This window comes from Salvelinus namaycush, chromosome 25, assembly GCF_016432855.1.
Source record: "Salvelinus namaycush isolate Seneca chromosome 25, SaNama_1.0, whole genome shotgun sequence".
NCBI lineage: Eukaryota > Metazoa > Chordata > Actinopteri > Salmoniformes > Salmonidae > Salvelinus > Salvelinus namaycush.
The window spans coordinates 35,378,994-35,384,993 of NC_052331.1; positions in this window are offsets into that span (position 1 = coordinate 35,378,994).

Here is a 6,000-nt window from a genome sequence, read left to right on the forward strand (position 1 = left end):
CAGTTACACCGGTGGGCCTCTGTGGCAATAAATTAATTAAACCAAAAGCTTACCTTGACTTGGAAGAGTTCCAGTGTTGGATAGTAGCCATAGCCATAGCCAGCTAGCTAACATAGCATCCCTCTCTGTTTGAGCCAGGTGTTTGAGTAGGCTAAACTAGCCTTAACTAAGTAAGTGAAAGTGAATAAAAAATATATATGGCTCTCTTGCTCCTTCTTCATTTTTGAAGTAATTAATTTGTTTAAAACTGTTCAACTATTGTCTTTCTCTCTCTTTGAGTCAATTACTCCCCACATTTTATGCAATGCAGTGCTAGCTAGCTGTAGCTTATGCTTCCAGTACTAGATACATTTTCTGATCCTTTGATTGTGTGGACAACATGTCAGTTCATGCTGCAAGAGCTTTGATAGGTTGGAGGACGTCCTCTGGAAATTGTAATACTTACTGTGTAAGTCTATGAAAGGGGGTGAGAACCACGAGCCTCCTAGGTTTTGTATTGAAGTCAATGTACCCAGAGGAGGACGGAAACTAGCTGTCCTCTGGTGCTACCCTACAGAGTGCTGTTGAGGCTACTTTAGACCTTAATTGCAAAACAGTGTGTTTTAATCAATTATTTGGTGACGTGAATGTATTTAGAATAGTTTTATCTAAAAAGGATAACTTTTTAAATGTTTCACAAATTGTATTTTTATGAAATTCAGTGAGGAGGTTGGTCCTCCTCTGAGGAGCCTCCACTGGATTATATGTATGGCCGCAACGCAATAAGCTGTTCAATATTTGGTGTGTGTGCTGCCCAAATTCCGTCAGTGTTAAGAAACAAGTAATTATATAATTTTGGAAACATGATTTCAATTTATCAGGGAGTGCTGTTTCGCAGTAACACCGGTGGGCCTCTGTGGCAATAAATTCATTAAACCAAAAGCAACTTCAGCACCCCTACTTACCGCAGCTATGCTATAGGGAGGAGGTTGGAGACTTGACAGTGTGGTGCCAGGACAACAACCTCTCCCTCAACATCAGCAAGACAAAGGAGCTGATAGTGGGTTACAGGAAACAGAGGGCTGAGCATGCCCCCATTCACATCGATGGGGATGTAGTGGAGCGGGTCGAGAGCTTCAAGTTCCTCGGTGTCCACAACACGAAAGAGCTATCAGTGCTGGAAAATGTATGCAATTGACATATTTGAGTAAAAAATAATACCTTAAAAGATGACTCAAGTAAAAGTGAAAGTCACCCAGTATAATACTATTTGAGTAAAAGTCCAAAAGTATTTGGTTTTAAATATACTTAAAGATGAACTATCACCATTTCCTGGTTGCTAAAATTCTAATAGTTCACTTAATTTCCGTTAATGTGACAAAACAAACAAGTATAGTGTAGAGGATCATTATACCATCTAAACCACTATGAAAAATATTTTACAATACCCAAAATATTGTATTTTCAGATGTTTGAAGCTGGTGTACAAAACCGAAAGTAAAAGAAGCAAAAGCAAAACATAAGAATGGGAAGCATAGAAATAGCACACATAGAACAGATCTAGCACTTATTAGACTTGCTTTTAATGATAATAACAGATCTATAAAAACGTGAATGTGTTCGGGTCACCCAAAAAGTTAGATATTACAGCTTTAGTTATCAAAAGTAAATGTAATAGTTAAAATATACTTAAGTTTCAAAAGTAAAAGTATAAATCATTTCAAATTCCTTATATTAAGCAAACCAGACGGCAGAAGGTTTTTATTTATTTATGGATAGCCAGGGGCACGCTCCAAAACTTTGACATAATTTACAAAAGAAGCATTTTTATTTAATGAGTCCGCCACGTCAGAGGCTCTAGGGATGACCAGGAATGTTCTCTTGATATGTGTGTGAATTGGACAATGTTCCTGTCCTGCTAAGCATTCAAAATGTAACGAGTACTTTTGGGTGTCAGGTTAATGTTAGATTATTTTTCTTTAGGAATGTAGTGAAGTAAAAGTAAAAATCTAAATAGTAAAGTATATATACCCCAACAAGTACTACTTAAGTACTTTACACCACTTGGATCTATAATGGCTCACACACACCAACACACCCATGAAGGGGGCATGACAACGCCTCATCCCCATCAACAGGCTAATAAGATTTGTCACGGGTCCTCAGATCCTCAAAAAGTTCTACAGCAGCACCATTGAGAGCATCTTGACTGGCTGCATCACCGCTTGGTATGACAACTGCTTAACATCCGACCAGTTGTTTTGCTCTAGGATGCCCACAAGCCTGTTTTGCTCTTGACAACCTGTGGTAGGAGGCCCTCTGATAGGAGTATGAAGAACCTCGCTGGTTGTGTCGAGGCGGTGGAGAACGCAGAGGACCTCCTCCATGGCCGTACGCAGTTTCGTCAGCTGGTCGTGGTGTTGATGGAGTAGATGACCTTGTTCGTTAACCGTCTGGAAGAGGGTTGAATCTGCTGCTGCTTCCATATTGTTGAGGTGTTATTCTGTAACGTATACACCGGGAGTCAGGAAACAGCTACAAAAGGTGAGTTTAATACTGAACAGATATTTAAGTGGTAATGTCCAAGAAGATGATGTTTGTTGGATATATCGGAAGTCGAAGGCCTGCAAACCGTGCTAATATATTCAACAAACACTGGCTTCGAGGGCATAATCACTTTTATACAACGGGTTACCAACATATTCAAATAAAACTTTATTTTTATGAATTTATTCGTTCTATTTCATCCTTCCACAACATATAGTCCCGACACAAATCTAGGTTTGCTAGAGATGCTACCCAGTCGTTTGTTCTTTTAGTTCTGTATCTATGGACGCGACCCAGTCGTTCGTTCTTTTTGTTCTGTATCTACTGTATATACGCGACCAAGTCGTTCCATTGCCATACTGGCTGGTAACGTTCTTATCCCTTGTTTTCTAGCTAGACAACTACGGCTAATTTACAGTCACGTCAAAAAGTGCAGCCAGAATAACAGCAAACTAGCTGCATTTGCGTTTGTTTAACCTCTAACACCTCCCAAACCCGGATCCGGGATCCCCCCCATCAAAAAAGCTGACTAGCATAGCCTAGCCTAAAGCCACAGGGATATCATATAATAAAATGTTCATGAAATCACAAGTCCAAGACACCAAATGAAAGATACACATCTTGTGAATCCAGCCATCATTTCTGATTTTTAAAATGTTTTACAGGGAAGACACAATATGTAAATCTATTAGCTAACCACGTTAGCAAAAGACACCACTTTTTTACTCCACCATTTTTTTACTCCATCAGTAGCTATCACAAATTCGACCAAATAAAGATATAAATAGCCACTAACCAAGAAACAACTTCATCAGATGACAGTCTGATAACATATTTATTGTATAGCATATGTTTTGTTAGAAAAATGTGCATATTTCAGGTATAAATCATAGTTTACCATTGCAGCCACCATCACAACTCTCACCAAAGCGACTAGAATAACTACAGAGAGCAACGTGAATTAGCTAATTACTCATCATAAAACATTTCTTTAAAATACACAGCGTACAGCAGATGAAAGACACAGATCTTGTGAATCCAGCCAATATTTCAGATTTTCTAAGTGTTTTACAGCGAAAACACAATATAGCGTTATATTAGCTTACCACAATAGCAAACATCACAACAGCATTGATTCAAGGCAAAAATAGCGATAACGTATAAACCACCAAAATATATTAATTTTTTCACTAACCTTCTCAGAATTCTTCAGATGACAGTCCTATAACATCATATTACACAATGCATATAGAGTTTGTTCGAAAATGTGCATATTTAGCGGCACAAATCGTGGTTATACAATGAGAAAAGTAGCAAAGCTGCCCAGAAAATGTCAGGAGAAATCTTTGAAGAGGCACCTATTCTAATCAGTAACTATTCCAAAACTTGACTAAAAAAATACAGGTTGGACAGCAATTGAAAGACAAATTAGTTCTTAATGCAATCGCTGGGTTACATTTTTAAAATGAACGTTACTTCAAGCATACAGCGTGCGCTAAAGCGAGACGCACCGAAATTCATGGCGGAATTATTATTTGACATTTGTCAACATAAGTACGAATTAACAGCATAAAGACTGCTTACTATTAGCTGAGCTTCCATCAGAATCTTGGGCAAGGTGTCCTTTCTCCAGAACAATCGTCTTTGGGTTGAAAGATGTCCTCTTCTCCTGTCGAAATAGCAGCTAACGATAGCCACCCACTGGAGACGTGTCCAACTCGTGAAAGCGCATGACAAAGAAATCCCAGAAAATCGCAATAAACTGCTATAAGTCGGTTTAAATTAACTACTTTATGATGTCTTTAACACCTATAACGAATAAAAACATGACCGGAGATATAGAACTACTAAAACGAAAGCGTTTGCAGGACGCCATTGTGATGTCTTCTTGCGCCAGGCGCACCGTTGAAAAGGACGGTACTTCCGTTCCACGGTCTTATATAAGGTCCCAGATTGCGCAATCCACTCCATTCAAATTCTCCCCGCTTACTGACATCTAGAGGAAGACGTATGCAGTGCATGTAGCCCGATGGGCTTACATGGGACTTATAAACTGACCTCAGAACAGGGACCTCGATTTCTGAAATCTCACTCCCTGACAGGAAATGTGCTGCAGAATGAGTTCTGTTCACTCAGAGAAATAATTCAAACGGTTGTTAGAAACTAGAGAGTGTTTTCTATCCAATAGTAATAATAATATGCATATTGTACGAGCAAGAATTGAGTACGAGGCAGTTTAATTTGGGAACTCATTTTTACAAAGTCGAAATGGCGCCCCCATAGGCTCAAGAAGTTAAGCTGTTTCTAGTTAAGATTTATTTGGATACACCCATAACAATGAGCTTATGATGCGTGACTTTGCCGGCAGAAAAAATGTGCTCTCTTGTAAGGTCACTGTTCAGACAAAAGAAAGACCATCCATGACATTCATTTGAGCTGATTTTAGTAAATTAAACCATACATCTTTTGTGTATCCACCACCAGCTGACATAGCTATAGCTACTTATTGTATTGTCACTTTTATCTGTACATTCCCCTGGATTGTGCATTGGTTGAAATATCAGTCCAGAGTCTTTGTTTCAGCCAGATGTTGCTCCAGCCGTTTTCTGTCTGTGACAGATGCCAGTAGCTATGGAGTGAACCTTCGCACTGATGCCCACTCACTGACATAATCTCCCGCTCTTCTAAACCAGCATTGGACAGTTTCTGGACTGTCGTGGTCCTGATGCTGTGATTTGTGTATGTAGTTGTTCCTGCTGCGCTGCAGATCTTGGGTAGAAGTGCTGCCAGATAGTTCACACCCATCGGCTCTGATGTGTACCAGATCGAGTCCCCGATACACTCTCCTCTCTTGGAGGAGATAAAATGCAAGGGCGTTCTCCCAAGATTTCGATAGATATTTCTCCAGTGATGTCACCGGGCACAGTGGGTTCCCTAGCTGCTCGAACATGAATCCCCTCTTGGACTCCCTGCCCCTCCCCCTTGGGTCTACAAACAGGCTATGAACAACATACCTTAGACCGTTCTCGTCTGTTTTTACGAGGAATGAGCTGGGCTGTAGTTGTCATTTCCCCTCTTTTCCTCTTCGACCCAGATGTAACTGGAGGTCGAAACACACTTTCTGGACCAGAAAATGGTATACCGGGTTTCAGAGCCTGGGAGATTTGGAGCTGGGCCATGTCCTTATCGGTGATGGGAGGGTGGCTGTTTGTGATATATTTTCCTTGCCTTCTTAGCTGTTTGATATTGCCCAGAAATACATGATTCGAGAGAGTAAGTTTATTGTCCTTCATAAGGCACCAGATGTGACCGATGGTGGGTCATTTAACCACCGGTGTGAAGCTCACTATGGAGTGCCAGTAGCTACTTATGCTGCACTGCTCCCATTTCGTACATTTTCCATAAAACTGTTGGAGAAGGATGTTAAACTCTTCCTTAGTGAGTTTTGAAGTCAACAACTTTTTTTCTTCTCTG